The sequence below is a fragment of the Scyliorhinus torazame genome, chromosome 1 (assembly GCF_047496885.1).
Source record: "Scyliorhinus torazame isolate Kashiwa2021f chromosome 1, sScyTor2.1, whole genome shotgun sequence".
Classification (NCBI taxonomy): domain Eukaryota; kingdom Metazoa; phylum Chordata; class Chondrichthyes; order Carcharhiniformes; family Scyliorhinidae; genus Scyliorhinus; species Scyliorhinus torazame.
In genome coordinates, this window is record NC_092707.1 from 72065619 (window position 1) to 72088610 (window position 22992).

General features: G+C 49.0%; 1 long non-coding RNA gene across 1 annotated transcript in view; it reads left to right on the plus strand.

Moving 5' to 3' along the window:
• The first annotated feature begins 1835 nt into the window (after nt 1–1835).
• Nucleotides 1836–22992, plus strand: part of LOC140429517 (uncharacterized) — a 31163-nt gene continuing 10006 nt past the window's right edge. The window contains exon 1 of the long non-coding RNA XR_011949108.1: nt 1836–1955. This is a non-coding gene — a long non-coding RNA (uncharacterized lncRNA). The remainder of the gene's footprint in view (nt 1956–22992) is intronic.

The window sequence follows — 22992 nt, forward strand, 5'->3', positions numbered from 1 at the left end:
ACGAACAGAAGACAAGTTCAAGACCAACGATCGCTACCAGGCGGATGAGCCCAGCAGAAATGAAGTCACTTCTCCAGACCCAGCCACGCAAGATCCGAACGAAGGCCTTGTTCCTCTGCATAAAGCCGGGTGCCTGAAGTTAAGTACAGGTTGTTGTCGTGTTAGGTGTAATTTAGCTTGTAGTGTTTTATGTTGCATGTCGAAGCGAAGTAATTCTTGTGTGTAAATAAACTATCATTGAATTTGAACTAACTAACTGGTTGTTGGTCTTTGATCGATATCCGGTAAAACCTTGTGGTGGTATCATTTGATACCTGACGACTCTGAAAAGCAATATCATCATTATTAACGGTCATATCAGTATCCAGTTAAAAAGAGCAACATTATTGGCGTCTCTGGTGCGAATTGGCAACAGCCTGCCACACCAGAAATAGATTGTGGGCAGCCTCATGAGCAACTGGGTGCCAAGGCAACCTGGCAAAAGGCTGCCTCAGTTTTCTGTGACTTTGTCTCAATGATTTTATTTTAGGCCTTCTAGTCCTCACCCTTCACATCCCGCAATAACCTAGAAAAATGCACTTCCATTCATGAAAGATCATCCAAAATGTGTAAATCCCCTTGGGTGATTTATCTCTTATAAAAACAAATAAACTTCTATTTATGTCCCCCACATTAAAGACAGCTAATCCTTTAATAACCTCTTTAAGCTGTCAATTAAGCTGACAATTAAACTGTAAACTGAGGATCTGCCGCTGAGATAATTATCGTTTGTGAATTATTAGAACTGCTAGAACAGAGTTTTTCAATTCTTACTGACACAAACAGCATGTTTAATGTTTTTTTAAAGGACTTGAGATTTAAATAACTTCAAATCATGACAGTTCAACAGACCTTATATGTTAAAGAATTTACATCAACTTTAAACATTTGTGACTCCCACACTGTGGGTTAAGGCCTTGGCTCCAGCGAAATGGGGTGGGATTTCCACATTCGGATCCCATCCACCATTTTTAAAGGTTCACGGAGTCTCCACAATGCCACAAAATCTGGGCCTTGATCTCTGTTCATCTAGGTTTTACTATATCAATATTATAATCACTGCTTTTTTTTTTTCAATTTCTATTCTATTGCAGATTTTTCACAGTAGAATCAAAGTCTTAGGTCAAATAATGGGTTAATAGTTCTTGACAATGAAATGGAATAAAATGACCATATTCCAGGATTGATTTACCCTAAAATGTACTTTTTAATTTTCATTTCATCGTGACATAACTATAATTTCTAATTTTACTTAATTGCTCTGTTAGAATTTGAGTTATTGATATCATCAGTGTGTTAATAAATAATAATTCAAGTTTCTCGAACAAAAAGACGGTCAGACTACAATGAAGTTAAATCGCAATGTATTTGTTCAAAGTTTTAAAAAGCAGCATCAGATAAAAGGATCTCGTAATTTGTTCCTTCAACCTTTGCATATCAAATTCAATCAATCCAACAACTGTCTGCAAAGGAGCCATTTGCCTTCTAGTCTTGTCAACTTGCCTGCATCTATAACCAGCTATGGAGTAAATACTTACCAGAGTTGTAATTATTAATCAAATATACTCACAATCAAGACTGACAATTAATGTGTTGAAATTTAAAAAAACAATGTGCAATAGAAATGGCTTGTAATTAGATCAAATAAAGAATATAATGCTTGACCCAATAGTGAATGTATACCTGCCTTGCATCCAGGTTATAAGTTTAAGCTTCCTGTGTTGGCTGTCTTGCAGATCCGCCAGCTGAGTAGAGTCAATTTAGTCAGTTCTTGAAAGCTCTGCGAGATAGAGTAATGTGTGCATGCAAGGATGTTCTGTTCCTGAAGGTTTATGACCTAACATAGCTTTCTGGCTGTCAATCCTAAAGCATCCTTTCTAGCGATTGGGGAACTTCTGCAGCTGAAACTGGCTAAGGTAGGTTGTGTGAAAGGTCTCCAGATGGGAGGAATAGGAAAATAAAATTGAAAGATTATAATGTTCGGTATGTTAATTATGGTGACTCCTTTACTAGTTTAATTCGGCATTGCAGTCAGCCAAGGTTTATTAAGGAGCTCTTTGAAACGAAAAAGGTTAAAGCTTTCAGTACTGCTCATTTATGAAACCATATCCAAATGATTAGCTTTTCAAAGTTTACTTTAATGTTGATGCACATATTGATTTTTGAACTATAAATATTGACACCAGAATAAACTTTGAATTACTACTCAGCAGATAAGAGTTTGATCAATTCATATTGACTGCGAGAGAATTGGAGCTCCATTAGTTACAAAGCATCTAGGGACCCACTGCAATGAGTCCACCAAAATTATATAAGAAACTAGCCATTATAAAGTTTATTTTGTCATCATTGTCCATATATTAACTTCTCAGCAGTTCAGGCGTTGACGTATGAGTCAATATCATCCGGACACCCATAAACAATGTGGAAGTAGCCAAAGTATTTATCAAGCAGCATTGAGAGTAATGCTGAGTATATCCTGGACTGTGTATAATGCTTTCCATTTTATGCTATGCTAATGGCAATAGAAACAATTTAGCTTTTCTTTCATGTGGATGTGGGATAAAAGCCTTGATGTATCTCAGGGGTAGGAGGAAGTCGTTTGAAAGCATCTAACGTTCTGTCCTGAGATGCCACGTGATATATTCTATTGTGACTGCTCAGTAATTGATCTTAGCTTATAATACAGTCTTACGCACTGACAACAATGAGAAGATATGCCTAAAGCATACATGGAATCATCCTTTTAGATAGGACGTTAATTGTTAAGTATGTTGTCTTATATTGGAGCTGGCAAAGCTCCTGCAACAGTCAGGAACAATGTGTTCTGAAAGCAAAGGTCAAATTGTACTGTGTTGGCTGTCAGTGCTTTTAGATAAGTAATGATGTCAATTTATAAATATATCATAGTAGGCACAATTGCCATCACACAAGTTAAAAATCAGGAAGTTAAGAGCAAGAAGGAAAGACAAGCAGGGCTTTTCATTCAAAGGATAATAGACTTAGGGAAGACGTTTCTAGTGAATGTCGCTGTGGGTGACAGTATAAATAGGTGATTAAATAATCAGTTGAGTTTATTGGGAGAGGAGTGATTGAGGCCAATAACTCATGGGTGGGCGGGTAAGGGTCATTGATCCACAAGGAACAGGCTTGCAGGGCCTAGAGGTCTTTTTCTGTTCCTAAAATGTTTTATGTTACAATACAAACAGTTAAACGACTCATGATAGCGGCAAACATCACCTTCTGAATATAGTTGAGCCTTGAGAATCATACCTCAGGTCACATCCTCAGGAGAAGATTGGTTCTGATACTGCCATTATAAATTCTCTCATACAATGGAATCCGGGGACAGTTTCTTCACTTCTGGCAGCAGTAAATGGCAATATTAGTGTTAATGATGGAAGTTGTCTTCTGCTGGTAGCAGTAACAATGTCCAGACTTGTGGCAACATTAATCATCGGACTTAAACCAATGAAGAAAATAACGTAGCCACACGGAACCCAAAATGGGGCAAAACCTATTGTGTAAAAAAAAATCAGTGTAAAGTCAATTTTGGTTTTATGGTTCTTAAACCAATCCAGAATGTTCAAGTGTTTGTTACAACGCAAAATATACCTCAGAAAAGAGGTACTCTTATATTGTGTTCTCAGAACGAAACTTGTCTTCTGCTCTTATATGGTACCAGAACAGCAACAGCTTTCAAACTCAAAACTTCTTGGGAACTACCCAGTCATGCTAAGTGTTATAAACACCATCAGTACTAATACAAAATATTGGTCTGGAGTTTACAGCAGCAAGGACATCAAAACTGATGGTGAAACCCAGAAGTTGCTATCAGTGATTCCCTTCTTATCCATAGGGTACACTGTTGAAGTCTCCTCGGATAGCAATCAATTAGAAATCACAAAACTGATTAAACTTTGCCCTTTTACATGATTAGTCTAATTGTAAAAACACGAGAAAAAGTTACACCCCTTGTTGAATAAGATGTAGCTAGGTTTCTAATGGTTCACGATGGTCATCTTTTCAGATGAACAGCCTCGCAGTCCCTGTAAACCTAATTTTATATTCATGGGATGTCACCTTTCTCCATGAATATAAAAAAACTCATATTTTTAAAATAACGTAGAAATTTTTAAAATTATGATATTTCAGTTTCTACTTTGATCCCATGTATGTGCTTTTTATTTCACTCACTAATCAAATGTAATTAAAAGTGACGGAATTCAGCTGCTTTCACTTCCGGGTTTGTAGTTTGTGAGAATACTTCAAGGAGATTGGTTGCTCATCCTGCTTGTTGACCTCATTGTTGTTGCACACCTGGAGATCCTCTTGACTTGGTGCCAGATTCAAATTGACACCAGAAAAGGAGACATCCCACCCACCCACCACCAACACCCTCACCACCACCCCCCCCCCCCCCCCACCCACACCCACCCCACCCGCATGCACACTACCCCTCCATTGCAGATCCACCTGCGGCACAACGGACCGGGCTCACACGGTCGCCGATGGAAGCGTGTCTATTGCAGGCCATGGAGGATGGTGATGACCCGCTCTGCAATGAGCTCCTGGCTCTACATCGTTGAACAATGTCTGACCCATGGCCACAGTACCACCCTCCACCCAGACCATCCCTGCATGCGGCCGTGACACTGCAGCGCACGGTCCCGTCCTCTGCCGGGGGGATGGCGAGGGCAACTCCGGGGGGGGGGGGGGCACACTCACCTGGGGCCGACGTAAGACCACCCCTCACACACACATTGGCGCTCAACGCACACGACACCCCAGCACGCTTCGGACAGAACACAAAGGCAGATTCTGTAGGTGCCCTAGCCCCTATAACTCGTCTGTGCCCTGCACCCGGGCCAACTTACTCAGTGTCTAATTGTTTGGCCTTACGGGCTCTTTGACTACGTCTAGGTGTTTCCCCAGACGGCACAGCAGGACTGGAGGTGGACTCCTGTGATTCCTGCCCTGTGACTTGGGATCCCTTTGGCGGCCGTTTCCTGGGGCAGCCCGGCCTAAATGGGCCAGGCTGTGGCTCGGGTGACTGGGATGGCGAGCTGCCAGCCTGTCCTGCCCTTTGCCCACCAGATGCACCTGGGATGGAAGGGGGGGAGTCCGAGGTGCCACAGTGTTCCAGGACCTCCCCTACAGGGGGACCCAGGACGGGCCCCAGCACCTCATCCTCCCTCAGGGTGCCCGATGGCCCTCGGGCCTCTACATGGGTCGGGGGTGCGAACGGACCGGCCATCCGACGCCCCACCCCGACACCTGGTGCTGCCAGTCCTGGAGGCCCGCCCTGGTATCGACAAGGGTCTGCAAGTTTGCAGCCATGGAGTTCAGGGAGTTGGCCATCCCTGTCTGTGTCTGGGCGATGCCGGCCAGCACATGGGCAATGGCACCAATGCTCTCAGCGATGGACTGCTGAGACTGGGCCACCGCCTGTAGAGACTGGGCCATGGCCTGCTGAGACAGGGCCACGGCGTTGAGCGCCTCTGCCATCTGCCGCTGGCTCTGGCTCATGGCTTCCTGTGAGAGGGCAGCCATGTCCTGGGCCACAGACGCTGCCTGCACAGAATGCCCCAGGCCTTGCACACTGCTCCCCATGTCTGACACCGTCGCACCCATTGCCTCCATCGCGGTCGCCATCCGTGCGGTTTAGGCCTGGGTGGCACGCACGACCGGCACCACTCCCAGCTCCTGGACGCGGGTGCACTCCTCCACCTGCGTCTGCAGCCGCTGCAAGCCATTCGTCACCCCCTTCGATCGTCCCTGTTTCGGTGACTGCATCGGGTCTGTGGGTGGGTGTGGTAACTCCAGGAACCCGGGATCCGTCTGGGCGGCAGATGTTTGCTTGCGCCGGGATGCCCTCCGACCTCTCGGCCCGTCTGCTACTCCTACCTCCACCTGCTGTACCAGGACGGCTGTGTTGTGCGCACCAATGAGTGTACCAGACGCCTCATCACTAAAGTGCCCAACCGAGGTGAGTGTCTCTGCGATGGTGTAGGGTGTTGGAGACAGCAGTGGCGTTGTGTCGTGAGCATCGTCCGACCCAAAGTCCATGGTCCCTGGGGTGGCGGTTCCTGTCCACCCGTCCGCTGTGTGTCAGTGTCCTGTATTTCAGTGTCATGTGTGTCGGTGTCCCGGGTAGTGGTGTCCCGGGTAGTGGTGTGCCGGGTAGGGCTGTCCTGGGTAGGGCTGTCCTGGGTAGGGCTGTCCTGGGTAGGGCTGTCCTGGGTAGGGGTGTCCTGGGTAGGGCTGTCCTGGGTAGGGGTGTCCTGGGTAGGGCTGTCCTGGCTCGCCTGCAACGGGTGCCTGTGGCTGTCCCCCTCGTCGCTGGGTGTCACATGCCTGCGTCGCCGCACTCGCACGAGCCGGGGGCGTCGTCACCCTGTCGCTCTGGGCCTGTCCCTGTCTTGTGGCCGCCCTGGGGCGTCGTGGAGACGTTGCATGCCGGAGGGGCTGGGCCTGTCCCTGTCCCGTGGCCACCCTGGGGCGCCCTGCGGGCGGTCGGCACCGCGGGGACGGGTGCCTCGACGTTTGGTCCTGCAATACACAATACAGCATGCATGGTTAGACACGCAGGCGGTGATAGGGGGAAATGTGGGAGGGGGGATATGGGGGAGGGGCGATATGGGGGATGTGGGGGAGGGAGGATATGGGGGTATGGGGAGGGGGGATATGAGGGAGGGAGGATAAGGGGGGATATGGGAAGGGGGATAAGGGGGGATATGGGGGAGGGAGAAGAAGGGTGATATGGGGGAGGGAGGATATGGGGGGTGTGGGGGAGGGGGGATATGGGGATATGGGGGCGGGGTGATATGGGGAGGGGGTATATGGGGGATATGTAGGAGGGGGATATGGGGAATATGGGGGAGGGGGGATATGAGGGAGGGGGGATATAGGGGAAGGGGGAAGAACCATGGGAGGTCTCACTTGGTGGTCCTCGGGTCTGCCTGCCAATTCCAGGGCCCTCTCCTCATGAACGGTGAGTGGTCTCTCATCAGCTGGGCCCCCTCCGGTCCTCTCACGCTCCCTGTTGTTGTGTGCACGCTTCTCCTGTGCAGGGCGGGCGGGCAGGGATATACATGCAGGCCAGCGGTTGTGTGTATATTGGCAGAGGTGCGCAGTTCATTAGGGTTAGGGTTAGTTGCACCTGGGGGGGGTGCCGCACATCGGGGGGGGGGGGGGTGGCTACTCACCCTAGCTGCCCTGACGAGGTCATTCAACTTCTTGTGGCACTGGGCGCCTGTCCTTGGTGTTACAGTCACAGCGCTGATGGCCTCTGCCACCTCCCTCCACAGGCGCTGGCTGAGGTGTGGGGTGACCCTGCGGCTGCGTCTGGGGTACAGGGCCTCCCTCCTCTGCTCTACTGCGTCCAGGAGCGCCTTGATGTCGCTCTCCTGGAACCTCGGGGCTGTGCGGCGGGCGGCCGTCTTGTCGGGTCTCCGGGGGGGGTGACGGTGTCTTTTGTGCTGTGACGCCGCCCGGCGTCAATGACGCCGCACGTCCGCGGCGGGTGACGCCGTCGCGAATGGCGTCACGCCGCTACTGGCCCATTCGGGGCCGGAGACTTTGCGCCATTTGGGGGGGCCCGACGCCGGAGTGATCCGCGCCGTTTTGGTGCCGGGTTCCAGCCATCGTGCCGATTATCGGAGAATCCCGCCCTCTATGTCTCAATGAGTGAGTCAGGCAAGTAGTGCATTGGCTAGAAGCACATGACATTCCTGCCATAATCGAGCCGCAGTAAATCAAAGCAGAGTTGTGCGTGCTTGTGTAAATTCACTGGGTGTTATGCACAAATCCAAATAAGTCAGAACACCTCCAAGATGCGAAGAGGTTTTCACTTTATCCTTTGATTGGGTTATTGGTCCTTGCGGGTTTCAAAAGCAAAGTTCCAAGAAGCTAAATTTAAATGTTTTTCTATTGTTTTATAATTAGGGGGCAATTTAGCTTGGCCAATACACCTACGCTGCACATTTTTGGGTTGTGGGGGTTCTACCCATGCAGACACGGGGAGAATGTGTAAACTCCACACGGTCAGTGACCCGGGGCCGGGATCAAACCCGGGTCCTCGGCGCCGTGAGGCAGCAGTGCTAACCACTGTGCCACAGTGCTGCCCTCCAAGAAGCTAAATTATGACCTCCATATGCACGGTATGAAGTATTGCCACCCCGTGCAATGCCCCCCTCGACCTGTAGCACTCCTCCGCCAACCCCCTCACCCACTTCAATCCCTTCCCAAGCATTTGTGTGGCCAAATTTTCCTCATCTGTTCTTTTTAAGCTTCATTTGGAAATTTTCCATAATGTGGCTTCAATATTCATTTGATTGGCAAACTATTAATTTCTAATTTTAATCTGGAGTTTACATTTTCCCACCATGTACTTCTGGCATCGAGCCTCGCCCACGGGGAACGTATGCTGGGAAACTGCAGCTCACAGTATTTCATCTATTATTTTAATGGATAATGAATCAAGAGCTGTGCATGTGGTTTACCGATAAGACTGCACAGTAGGCAAGGGTCTGTGCCAGACGGGCATTATCGGGAAGTTTACCATCAGCTGTCAATTCAAAGGCCAACAGGAAATGTAAAACTGAGAAAAACCTATTTATTCAATCAAGATCGTGCCCTTCGACAACTGCATAGTAACAAGCAGTGCTTGATTAATTCAATCATCAGACAAAGATGATAGCCCGGATTTGACTGTGATAATAAAGGCAAAACTGCCAGCAATCATCATCACCAACTCCACTGAAAATAGACAGCAACTTTGGGAGTTTGGACATGCGCAGAATACTGCCAAAAAATCAGGAAATACCGCTCGTTAGTCTGTGCCCCTCCATGGGGTGTACTAATAGAAGTACCCACAGAACGCTGTCTCATGAAAACTCCCACTCTAATTCTCTTTGTCTGCAGTAAAAACCCTGGAAACAGCTACACTTTGTTGAATGATTTGCAACTTTTTAACAGCTTCCAAACTTCATAAATTCTGATGAACAGCATCACTATCATGAAATAAAAAATAATATTTGTGGAACGTCAAATTTCTTCACATTTAAAATTCCACATGAATTTTTTTTGAACTTTTCCTTTTTTAAAAGTCTGTTCATCTTTAGCCTCTATCTTAATACAGTCACTTTGCTGTCTGAAAATTTAAACGAAATGTGAAGGAGTTTGAGTGCTCCTTAAATTTCCAATTTGCTTTGTGTGAATGTTTCAATGTGATCGGTTGGCATTACTGCTGCTGCATGCCAAGACATCCCTTTGATTTGGCGCCAGACTTAAACTACTGACAGGAAAGAAGAAAACCCATACCACAGAGATTGTTTTGTTGAAGACCTCCAATTCCAGGCCCTCAATTACAGGTAATACTTTCAGGGAGAACCTGAAGGCAAACAAATCAGAAACTGTATGATATCAGCCGAATACTATTCAATTTTGATTGTTGCCATTCCACAATTATATTCGCAATGTCCTAAAAGAAGGCATGCCATGTCCATTACTTATCCTCCTGCCATTTCATTTTATTTCCTTAAAGCCTCAACGCTTATTTGAGAAAAGATGAAACGGCATTGGAGGTAGTTCAGAGGAGGTTGACTAGATTGATTTCAGAGGTGAGGGGTTTGTCTTATGAAGAGAGATTGAACAGTCTAGGCCTATACTCTCTAGAGTTTAGAAGATTGAAGGGAGATCAAACTGAGGTATAAAAAATGATAAAAGGATGGATAAAGTAGATGTGGAGCAGCTGCTTCCTCCTGTGGGGCATTCTAGAACGAGAGGTCATAGTTGCAATGATATGTATATAGGTACGCCAGTGAAGGGTTAATTATTACATCTCAGTGTAATACAAACACTAGAGGGCACCACTAGTTCCCAGTATAAATATCAGACCTCAGGGAATCTTGGGTAGTTAGGTGTTAGCAGACGAAAAGTATTGATCACAGCACGAGGAGTCGTTTAGATTAGAGAGTAAGCACAAGAACATCATTAGTTATAGATTACTGTTTAACAGATTCAACCTTTCCTAATTAGTAGTTATAAGCTCTGTAGTGTGTGCAAACTTAATTTAATTCATCGTTATTCAATAAATTAGTTTTGCTTCAATCTAAAGATTGGTGGTTTCTTTATCATCATCGCATCAGCCCATTCTGGATCAAAAGACAAAGAATAATGACATATTACCACAAAGTGTAATATAACTCTCAGGATAAGGGGGAGCAAATTTAAACAGAGATGTGTCTGGTGATATGCCTGTAAGCAAGATAATAGATGGATGGTGTGTGATCTCCTACCAGTAGGTGGTGGTGCAGACACACCATGTGGTCTCAAGACAGTGGTCTTGTGACCAGGGGCTCCAATATAAGTGGGGCACATCCGGCCAGATGGTTGTAAGACGTACAAGGCAACAGTTGTGCTAAGTGTAGTTCCAGAGAAGTACAAAGAAACTCCATGATAACTTGCTCTGACAGATCGCTATCTTACCAATTGTGATGTGGAGATGCCGGCGTTGGACTGGGGTGAGCACAGTACGAAGTCTTACAACACGAGGTTAAAGTCCAACAGGTTTCTAAAGTCCATCGAAACAAACCTGTTGGACTTTAACCTGGTGTTGTAAGACTTCGTACTGTTACCAATTGTGATTCAATAAAGCTCCTGGTTTGGACAAGTTAAGGTGTTTGGTGAATTCCTTTGCAAGACATCGAAAGCCAAACACAACAATGAGGAGAAACTACTTCTCCCAAAGGGTCGTGAATCTGTGGAATTCACTATCCAGAATGCGGTGGATTCTGGGACAGTGAGTAAACTTAAGGTGGAGTGAGACAGATTTTTAATTAGTAATCAGTTGAATGGTGACAGAGAACAGGCAGGACAGTGGAGATGAGGCCATAATGAGGTCAGCCATGATCATAGTGAATGGTGGAGCAGACTCGGGAGGCTACATTTTCTACTCCTGCTTTTAGTTCTTATGTTCTGAGGAAGAACTATTCTGTCTAATTCCACCTTCCAGCTCTTGGTCGTAGCCCTGTAGATAACAGCACCTCAAGCACAAATCTGGTGTTCTTGATTAATAAGGGGATCAGAGATTATGGGGAAAAGAGAGGAGAATGGAGATGAGGAGCACATCGGCCATGATCGAATAACAGAGCAGACTCACTGGACCGAATGCCCCATTTTTACTCCTGTATCTTGTGGTCTTATGGTTTAATTAATCACGGTCCAAATGTGGAGTGAAAGAATATAACAAACACTGTCCAAACTGTGTGAACCTTTTAGATTCCAAATATTGTTTGGCCTTCATCAATATTCTGGAGATGGTCCTCAATTTGAGTACCCATCTTTTCAAACAATGATGATAGTACTTGCTAACTCATACCACAAATGTGATCAGTTCCTATATAGTTTAAACAGCACAAGGTTATTTTCTCACCATTTTCCTGGCGTGAGTGCATCTCCATCTTCCTGTTTAATAGCCTCCTCCTCAAGAATTTGGGTCCGAGATAGGAAAGCCATGGTTCTAAGGCAGCTTAATGAATCACACCCCATTACTCACCCAACAGCACCCTCTGGCGCACATCACTCTGGCCTAACATCCAGATACCCCATCTCGCATGCACGCAAGCACACATACATACACTCTTCAATACTGACAGCCTCACACTGACCTCTTATTGCTTCCACGTACCGCCAGCTACTGAACCATGACATGTGCATTACACAGAAACAGTGCAACACAATCACTTTTCATTGTTGGACAATGTGGCACACAGCAGAAGGAAGCAGAGGAAATTTGGTTCACAGCAACATGCGGCTGACCGTGTTGGTACCTGTCACGGTGACGGGAAATAATGACTAAGTGAGACCTACCTTTAAGTTCTGCAGCTAACCAAGTGATGTGTTGGGTAGGCTGCGTCGATGGGGACTGCACTTGATGCAGTGTAGCGAGAGACAGACCTCCAACACTTGATAAGATGCAACACGATTTTATTTAACATCTAAACTATTATACATATTCAACTGTGGGTTGACACTATGCTGACTTGACTGGAGACCTGATACTAGCCTAACCAGACTTACTAGCTACCACATAGTGTTTGCACTGGCCAGCTCACTAACTCTGACTGTCCCAGAGGCTGGGTCCCGAGAGAGCGGGAAAACTGGTTCCCTCTATCTTTATAGTGGTCGTGTACTGTCTGGTGATTGGCTGCTCTGTTCTGTGTGCTTACTGGTCATCCTGTGTGTCAATCACTGCCTGTCTGCACTCCATTATATACATAGATGTATATTATGACATCTCCCCCCCCTTTTATTGTGTGTATTGAGATAATAAATATTAAGGTGCATGTGCGTGTGGATGTGTATATGTGCGTGACTATATATAGAATGTGCTAAAATGACCTTATGTACACAGGAAGGTGTCGCTAGTGCAGATGAAGGGCAGATGAAACGGTAAAAAATGATATTTACAGAGGTCAAAACGATAAGGTAACACAGTTGTGCAAAGATTCAGTCTATAAGTTTAGTCTCTGCGGCGGGCGACAAATTCTGGTTGACCGCCTCAAGGGGGATCAGGGGCCGCCTGTACTTGGATAGGCGGGACCGCCGCCAATGCGGTGGTCGCAGAGGTCGGCAGGATTGCTGGTAGATCGGTGGCCTCGTGGTAGGGCACGTCCGGAGGAAGCATTGTGTGAGGTGGGACATCATGGTTAGGTGGCGGGTGTGGAACTCTGCGCAGCGCCCGTCTGTTGGGTCGTAGGAAGGAGCCATCAGCCATGTGGACGAGGAACTATCTCGGGGCCACTTGCTTGACCACCACAGCTGTGGCAGACCAGCCGACGTCAGGCAACTGCACACGAACACGATCAGTTGGGACCAGCTCGGGGAGATCCGTGGCATGAGCGTCGTATGCTGATTTCTGTTGGGTCCGAGATTCCTGCATCTTTTGTATGACTGTGAGGTGGTCAAGGTCTGGAACATGGATGGCTGGAACCGTGGTTCGCAGTATGCGGGTCATGAGCATCTGCGCGGGAGACAACCCAGTGGACAGCGGGGATGCTCTGTATGCCAGCAGCACCAGGTTGAAGTCGGAGCCTGTGTCTGCAGCCTTGCATAGTAATCTCTTGATGATATGGACCCCTTTTTCGGCCTTCCCGTTTGACTGCGGGTAGTGGGGGGCTGGAGGTTACGGGACGCAAGTTGTATAGGCGGGCAAAATCAGACCATTCCTGGATGTAAAAACAGGGACCGTTGTCACTCATCACCATGAGCGGTATCCCATGCCTGGCAAACGTTTCTTTGCATGCTTTAATCACCACCTTCGACGTGAGGTCGGACAGTTTCACCACTTCAGGGTAATTGGAGAAGTAGTCGACCAGGAGGACATAGTCACGCCCCGTGGCGTGGAAAAGGTCGACACCGACTTTAGACTATGGGGTGGTCACTATCTCATGTTGCTGCAGAGTTTCTTTGGGCTGAGCTGGCTGAAATTCTGACATGTGGGGCAACATCCTTGTTGATGCCCGGTCAATAGACTGCCTCTCGAGTACTGCGTCGACATTTCTCGACCCCCAGGTGACCCTCATGGTGTTGGCCGAGCACCATAGCTCGCATGCTCTGCGGAATTACAATCCTATCGAGCTTCATGAGGATGCCGTCCACCACCATCAGGTCATCCTTGACGTTGTAAAACTGGGGACACTGCCCCTTCTGCCAGCCATTTGTGAGGTGCTGCATCACATGCTGTAGCAGAGGATCCTTGGCCATTTCCTCACAAATTTGGATGACCCTCTCATCAGTGGCTGGAAGGTTGGAGGCACACAATTGCACCTGCGCATCAATCTGGCAGACAAAGTCAGTTTGTTCACACGGTATGGTGATAGACCTGGAAAGGGCATCTGCAACAATGAGTTCTTTGCCTGGCGTGTAGACAAGTTCAAAGTCACAGCGGCGTAGCTTGAGAAGGATTCGTTGTAACCGAGGCATCATGTCATTCAAATCCTTCTGGATTATGTGGACTAATGGCCTGTGGACCGTCTCAACCGTGAATTTTGGGAGGCCATACACATAGTCGTGAAATTTGTCGATTCCCGTTTGGAGGTCCAGGCATTCCTTCTCAATCTGAGCGTACCGTTGCTCAGTGGGCGTCATGGCTCTGGAGGCATACGCAACTGGGGCCCATGAGGAGGAGTCATCCCCTTGGAGGAGCACCGCCCCAATACCGTCCTGGCTCGGGTCAGTGGATATTTTGGTCTCTTTGGTAGGGTCGAAAAACGCCAGAACCGGGGCTGTGGTGAGCTTTGCCCTCAGCTGCCACCATTCGTTCTCATGAGCGGGCAGCCACTGCAATTCCGTCGACTTTTTGACGAGATGGCGGAGGACTGTGGTGTGTGCTGCCATGTTGGGAATGAACTTCCCGAGGAAGTTGACCATCCCGAGAAAGCGGAGGACCACCTTCTTGTCCTCTGAGGTCTTCATGGCGTTGATCACTGAGACCTTGTCAGCATCTGGCCGCACGCCTTGCTGCAAGATGTGGTCACCAAGGAATTTGATTTCTGATTGACCGAACGAGCACTTGGCTCTGTTGAGTCGGAGGCCATGCTCATGGATTCTGTGGAATACCTGCTTGAGGCGATCGATGTGTTCTTGAGGACTTGTGGACCAGATTATGACATAGTCAACAAACACGCGCACCCCCTCGATACCCTCCATCATCTGTGCCATGATGTGGTGAAATACCTCTGAGGCAGAGATGATGCCAAAAGGCATCCGGTTGTAGCAGTAGCGACCAAACGGGGTATTGAATGTGCACAGCTTGTGACTGGATGCATCCAGCTGTATTTGCCAGAACCCCTTGGAGGCGTCCAGCTTCGTAAAGAGTTTGGCATGAGCCATCTCGCTGGTCAACTCTTCTTGTTTTGGTAATGTTCCCTCATGATGTTGCAGTTTAAATCCTTGGGGTGCATGCAGATTCGAAGCTCCCCTGATGGCTTCTTGACACAGACAATGGAGCTGACCCAGTCCGTGGGTTCTGTGACCTTTGATATGATGCCCTGGTCCTGAAGGTCCTGTAACTGCTGCTTGAGGCGGTCCTTGAGGGGTGCCGGCATCCGACGTGGTGCGTGGATCACAGGGGTGGCGTTTGGTTTGAGCAGGGTTTTGTGTCGGTATGGGAGTGTTCCCATTCCGTCGAACACGCTGTGGTCTGCGTGATGATGTCATCAATTTCAGCCTGGAAGTTTTCATCAGGTGAGGCCGTCGCCTGTGAGGATGACATAGTGTGGACTCGCTGAACCAAGTTCAGGAGTTTGCAGGCCCGAGCACCGAGCAGGGATGCTCTGTCAGGTCCCACGATCTCATATCGCAGTGTTGCTTTAATTGACTTATTGGAAACTCCGAGTTGGCATGAGCCACTGGCAGCTATGGCATTGCCATTGTAGTCAAGGAGCTGGCAGGCCGGTGAGAGAATGCTTGGTCTGACGCGGATGGTGTCGAGATTGGATTTGGAGATGAGGTTCGCCGTTGCGCCGGTGTCCAGTTTGAACCAGATGCGAGCCTTGTTGACAGTGAGGACAGCACACCACTCATCGTCGGGATCCACGCTGAGGATCGGGAGGTGCTTCGCTGTCTTGGAGAAAGGCAGCGCATGCTTCGTAATGATGCCCACCCGGTATGGAGATTTGAGGCATGCAGCATCAGGATCTGTTGGACCGTCAGGGTCAGAGTCTGGCATGGCCTGCTGTATTGAACGGATGCTTATGCGCCGCGGCTTGCATCGCTGGATGCTGGGAAGTGGAACAGATCTGCAAAGGGCTGCGTAGTGGCCAAGCTTGCCACACTGTAGACACCATCGTGATTTTGCCGAACATTGCCGCTTTAAATGGGTGGAGCCACAATTCGGACACGTCATGACGCCGACATCAGCGTGTTCCGTGCGCCATCGCGCATGCGCAGTGCAGTTGAACGACGTACGCACCTGCGCCATCTGGTTGTCGGTCTCGCCGCCCCCTCCGCCATGGCACGCATGCGCAGGGGCCCGGGAAAAGCGTTCGGAATGGCCACTCTCGTCGATACTTAGGCCCTGCATTTGTGCGATGGTCTGCACCCGTTCCACCTCGTGGGAGGTTAGCTTTGCCGTTTTTGCCGCCCTGATGTGGGAGTACCGATTGTTAGCATGTTCGTGGAGAACGCACGTTTCGATGGCAATGGTGAGGGTGAGCTGCTTGACTTTCAGTAGCTGCTGCCGAAGGGAATCGGAGTGGACCCCGAAAACGATCTGATCCCGCATCATGGAATCAGTGGTCGAGTCATAGTTGCATGACTGCGCAAGGATGCGGAGATGGGTCAGAAAGGATTGAAAAGATTCAAACTTCAGTAGGACTGTTTTAAATTTTGTCTTGTCTTCGCCTTCAGCAAATGTAAGGGAGTTGTAGATGTGGGTGGCGTGGTCCCCGGCTGTGGAGAGGAATAGTGCGATCTTCCTGGCGTCCGATGCGGCCTCGAGGTCGGTGGCTTCTAGATAGAGTTGGAACTTTTGTTTGAAGATCTTCCAATTTGCACCGAGGTTGCCGGCGATGCGGAGCTGCGGAGGAGGGCGGACGTTTTCCATGTCACCGGATGGCTGTTTGTTGGTCAACGCTGATTCACTCTAGATAGGTCCGTCTGTTTGCTGGTCAACGCTGATTCACTTAAGGTAGGTCCGTCATGGTGTTTGCACTGGCCAGCTCACTAACTCTGACTGTCCCAGTTGCTGGGTCCCGAGAGAACGGGAAAACTGGTGCCCTCTGGCTTTATAGTGGTCGTGTCCTGTCTGGCGATTGGCTGCTCTGTTCTGTGTGCTTACTGGTCATCCTGTGTGTCAATCACTGCCTGTCTGCACTCCATTATATACATAGATGTATATTATGACACCAAGGACACATTGAACTGTTTACTGAACTGCTTAAAGAGGACCTGTGTTTTTTTTTATATATAAGAAAGGCCACAGACAAAAGATGGATATCGGCAGTCATCTGCGATGCGTTTGACGGAAATGAAACAGAGTTCTGTGTCCAGTGCATTTAGTTGGGTGTTTCCCTGCATTGGCAGCACAGAGAATGACCCCACTATTAAACTGGACTCTGTTTCATCCCGCCCAGAGTGTCCAGAACATTAACACCAACAAATATATAATTCTCAATGTATTTAGCAGTTGGTAGAAGCTCAGAGTCCATAGACTGTGACCCTTCTCCTCCATCTTAACCCTTTTAAAAAAATATCCCATCCATTTTATGTCTCATTGCAACCACTCCCCACCACTCCCCCCAACTCCACCCCACACTGGGTCACCCGTCTCTTGTTCTTAAGAGTGCTACATTTTTGTTGCAATCTCTCCTAGCTATGGTTTATTACCAAACACATTTTCTCTCTTTTTAGTTCTGATAAAGAGTCAAATGGACTTGAAACATTGGCTCCACTTTCTCTTCTTGCAGATGCTGCCAGACCTGCTGGGTTTTTCCATCATTCTTTGTTTTGTTTCAGATTCCAGCATCTTTGTTTTGTTGGGTTGTCTGTCGGGGTTAGCTGCATTTAGAGTTATATAATCACAGAGATCACATCACGTCTGAGCTGATCAAAAACAACCACCTAACTATTCAATTCCATTTTCCAATACTTGGCCCATAGCCTTGTATGCCTTGGCATTGCAAATGCACCACTCTTTCAGGCAGCGAGTTCCAGACTCCCACCACCCACTGGGTGGAAAAGCCTTTCTTCACATCCCCTCTAAACCTCCTGTCCCTTACCTTAAATCTATGCCGCCTGGACATTGACCCCTCAACAAGGGGAAAAGTTTCTTCCTGTCTACTCTATCTACACCCCTCATAATTTTATACATCTCAATACTGTCCCCCTTCAGCCTCCTTTGCTCCAAGGAAAACAACCCCAATTTATCCAATTTCTCTTCATAACTAAAACTCTCCAGTCCAACATCCTGGTAAATCTCCTCTGCACCTTTTCCAGTGCTATCACATCCCTCCCATAATGTGGATTCCAGAACTGCAAAGAGTGATCTAGCTGTGGCCTAACCAACGTTTTATACATTTCCAGCATAACCTCCCTGCTCTTAAAATGTATGCCTTTGCCAATAAAGGCAAATATACCATATGCCTTCTTAACCACTGTATCCAACTGCTCTGCTATATTAAGGGACTGGTGCACATGCACACCAAGCTCTAATACTTATACTTCTCTTGTGGTCTTCACAATTGTGGTTTGCCTTAGGGGTATTGATTTCCCTTGTTCTGTTGCTTTGGGGGGTGGGTTTGTCCCCAATCTGATCCAGGTCATTTGATGGCTAGCCAGCTTATGTTGCATTGCCGTACGACATTTTGACTGAGTGAGGCGTCTCCTTCACTGTCTGTCTGCTAGTTTAGGAATTTTCTCTGTCCCTATTTTAAACCTGATAGAAGGTGTTTGCCAACCAGACCACTGGTTCAGTAGCTTCATTCTTTTAAAAATTCTACAGGCCTTGACTTGGGTTCCTCAAATCTCCTGGCCTGGTTTTGGCTTCTGTAGCTGTTATAACCTGCCTACTTACCATTGGCTGGGGACTAATGACAATCCCACAATCCTGTGGGAGTATGAGCTTCCCCAATGAGGGGGGCGGAGAAACCATTAGTAAACAGTATAAATACAGCTGGCCAGTTTGGTGTGTGCGTGTGTGTGTGTGTGTGTGTGTGTGTATGTGTATGTGTATGTATGTGTCAAACAATATCACCGCAAACGAGCGCCAGGTGGTCATATTGCTCACCGCCTGCGGCCCGCATATGTTTGGGGTGATTAGGAGCCTTACGTACCCAGCTGCGCCGGACACCAAACCGTTTGATGAACTTGTGAATATAGTGGGGCAACATTGTAACCCAACCCCGTCCACGATAGTCCAGCGTTACCGGTTTAATACCGCTGAGAGGACCCCAGGAGAATCCCTTGCCAATTTTCTATCCAGGCTACGCAGGATTGCGGAGTACTGTGACTATGGTGAGACCTTGTCAGAAATGTTACGCGACCGTTTGGTTTGCGGTATTAACAATGCGGCCACCCAGAGAAAGTTGTTAGCTGAGCCAACATTGACTTTTCAACAGGCCATTCAAATAGTATTGTCCCAAGAGAGCGCAGAACGAGGAGTGCAGGAGCTACAGGGAATGGAAGTGCATGCCTTGCGGCGCAACCCCTTCCGTCCAAAAAAGTCCCCCCGCACTCCTGCGGTACCTTGGGCGAGGCAACGTCCGGACCGACGCCAGTGGCCGTCGGACATTCCTCCCCGAAGGGAGCCTTCTCCAGAACCAATGGATGAGGAGCCATGTCCGTGTCAGACTTGTAGGCGCCAACCCCGTCGCGGATGGCAGTCCTGGGGGCTCCAGAGGCACCGTCGTTCCGACTGAAACTGGGACCAGCCCAGGGGCCGTACCTTCCATGTGGATGAACCTGCGGCGACTACTCCTGAGGACGTGGAGACGGAGGACAACTGCCTGCAGCTGCATTGTGTGGCAGCTCCCCGTGTGGCCCCCATTAAGGTCACAGTACGGGTCAATGGCCACCCGCTTGAGATGGAGTTGGACACTGGCGCAGCGGTCTCCGTGATCGCCCAGAGGACATTCGACCGCATCAAGCAGGGTATACAGACCCTTGCATTAACTGACTCACAGGCCAGGTTGGCCACCTACACGGGGGAACCGCTGGACATTGCAGGAACTACAATGACCCCTGTTGTTTATGGACGCCAGGAGGGGCGTTTCCCACTTATCGTGGTGCGCGGCCATGGGCCCAGCCTGTTGGGTCGGGACTGGTTGCACCATTTGCGGTTGCAATGGCAGCACATCCTCCAAACAGTTTCTGAAGGGTTGACTGAGGTGCTAGGATGATACCCAGATGTATTCCAGCCTGGTTTGCGGAAAATAAAAGGGGCCGTAGCCCTTATCCAAGTCAAACCAGGAGCCACACCGTGCTATTTCCGGGCGCGCCCGGTGCCTTACGCCTTGCTCGAGAAGGTAGAAGGGGAGCTCATTCGTTTGCAGAGTTTGGGTATTATTAGGCCCGTCTGTTTTGCTGACTGGGAAGCACCAATTGTACCTGTAATGAAGCCAGATGCCACAGTTCGCTTGTGTGGCGACTATAAACTTACAGTGAATACGGCTTCCCAACTCGACCGATATCCAATGCCTCGCATAGAGGATCTCTACGCGAAGCTTGCAGGTGGACTCTCGTTCACAAAATTAGTTAGGAGTCACGCCTACCTGCAGTTGGAGCTGGACCCTGCCTCCCGACCACATGTAACGATTAATACACTCCGGGGCCTGTATGAATATACACGGTTGCCCTTTGGAGTATCCTCTGCCTGCGCAATATTTCAACGTGTTCTGGAGGGCATTTTGAAAGGTTTACCACGTGTTGCTGTCTACTTAGATGACGTTTTGATTGCAGGGACGTCGGAGCAGGAACATTTGGAAAATCTGGAGGCTGTCCTTAGACGCCTTTCAGAGGCTAGAGTCCGTTTACGTCGCACAAAGTGCTTATTTCAGGCAAAGGAAGTAGTCTACCTAGGTTATCGGCTGGACCGCGAAGGTTTGCACCCCATCGCTGAGAAGGTGCATGCAATTCAACAGGCCCCCGCCCCGACTGACACTTCGCATCTTCGTTCTTTTCTCGGTCTCGTAAACTATTACGGGAAGTTCCTCCCCAATCTGGCAACTACGCTGGCCCCTTTGCACCTTCTGCTAAAGAAAGATCACACAGCCGCAAGAAACCGCTTTCCGGCGGGTTACTAACCCACTATGATCCTGGAAAGCCTTTGCTCGTCACATGTGATGCATCCCCGTATGGTATTGGGGCTGTCCTGTCCCACAAGATGGTGAACGGGGCCGAGCGACCGATAGCTTTCGCCTCCCGCACATTGACTGCAGCAGAGAAAAAGTACGCGCAGATTGAGAAGGAGGGCCTGGCAGTGGTTTTTGCGGTGAAACGCTTCCACCAGTACGTGTATGGCCGCCATTTCACTATTGTGACTGATCATAAGCCTCTGCTGGGACTTTTCAGAGAGGATAAGCCAAGACCGCCCATTGCTTCCGCACGGATCCAGCGCTGGGCTTTGTTGCTTGCTGCATACGAGTATTCTCTGGAGCACAAACCAGGTACGCAGATAGCAAATGCTGACGCACTGAGCCGATTGCCTTTATCGACCGGCCCCATGTCGACCCCCACGACCGGTGAGGTGGTTGCAACCCTAAATTTTATGGACACCTTGCCTGTCACGGCATCACAGATCCGTGAGTGGACCCAGACGGAGCCAGTCCTGTCAAAGGTTCGGCACATTGTCCTGTATGGTGGGCAGCATAGACAGCTCCCAGGCGAGTTGCGGGCATTTTCCTCCAAGCTGTCAGAATTCGACGTGGAAGACGGCATCCTCTTGTGGGGACGCGTGTGAGTGTCCCGGAAAAAGGCCAGGAGCTGATACTAACAGACTTGCACAATGGGCATCCAGGTGTGACCAAAATGAAAATGTTGGCCCGGAGTTATGTCTGGTGGCCAGGCCTCGACACCGACATTGAGAAGGTGGCCCAAAACTGCTCCATTTGCCAGGAGCATCAGAAGCTTCCGCCGGCCGCGCCCCTACATCACTGGGAATGGCCAGGGCGGCTTGGGCACACTTGCATGCAGATTTCGCAGGCCCTTTTCAAGGATCCATGTTCCTTCTATTAATTGACGCCCAGTCTAAATGGCTAGAGGTGCATAAGATGCAGGAGACAACGTCCTGCTCAACAATTGAAAAGATGCGTTTGTCTTTTAGTACGCATGGCCTCCCCAAGGTGCTGGTCACGGATAACGGCACTCCATTCACGAGTGAGGAGTGTGCTAGGTTCACGAAGATGAACGGCATACGACATATCCGCACTGCCCCTTACTACCCGGCTTCAAATGGGTTGGCAGAGCGCGCAGTGCAGACATTCAAAAGAGGCCTAAAGAAGCAGTCTTCCGGATCAATGGACACGAGACTGGCTTGCTTTTTATTTACATATAGCACCACCCCCCATGCGGTGACTGGGGTAGCTCCCGCAGAACTCCTAATGGGCCGGAGACTTCGCACCCGCCTTAGTATGGTTTTCCCGGACATTGGCGCAAAAGTACGCCGCACACAAGAACGGCAGGGACAGGGATTTTCTCGGCATCGGCCGATTCGGCATTTTGCGCCCGGTGACCCAGTGCGCGTTCGGAATTTTGCTGGTGGTGCCCAGTGGGTTCCTGGTGTAATCTCTCGCCAAACTGGCCCTATATCTTACCAGATGCAAGCCCAGGGTCATCTCCAGCGCAAACATGTAGACCACGTTCGGTCCAGAAGACTATCCCCTCAAAAGATTCCCCACCCCCGAAGCTCATTTCTACAGCCGCAGAGACCAGAGACAAGGGAAGGTAGTCCTCACAATCTTCCACTGGTGCCTCACTCGAAGCCTGCGCAGGTCACTACAGAACCGAATGGAGATAGAGACGCTGACATGACGGAGGCAGCAGACTCTGACTCCGAGATGGAGACACAGGATGCATCAGAGGGGGAATCCTCAGGTCCACGGGCCGTGGATGTACAACCGTTGCGCCGTTCATCATGGAAGCGCCGGTCTCCGTCTCGTTACACGCCGTCCGATCCAGCATTGCATGAAAATGGTGTCCGGCCTGCGGCAAAACGGGTCCGACGCCCTCCTTCGCCAGGGTCTTCGGTGGATTCCTTGGACTTTGGGGGGGAGGGATGTTATAACCTGCCTACTTACCATTGGCTGGGGACTAATGACAATCCCACAATCCTGTGGGAGTATGAGCTTCCCCAATGAGGGGGGCGGAGAAACCATTAGTAAATTCCAAGCATAAATACAGCTGGCCAGTTTGGAAACAGCAGGAAGGAGTGTGCAGCAAGGGAAGTTGCTG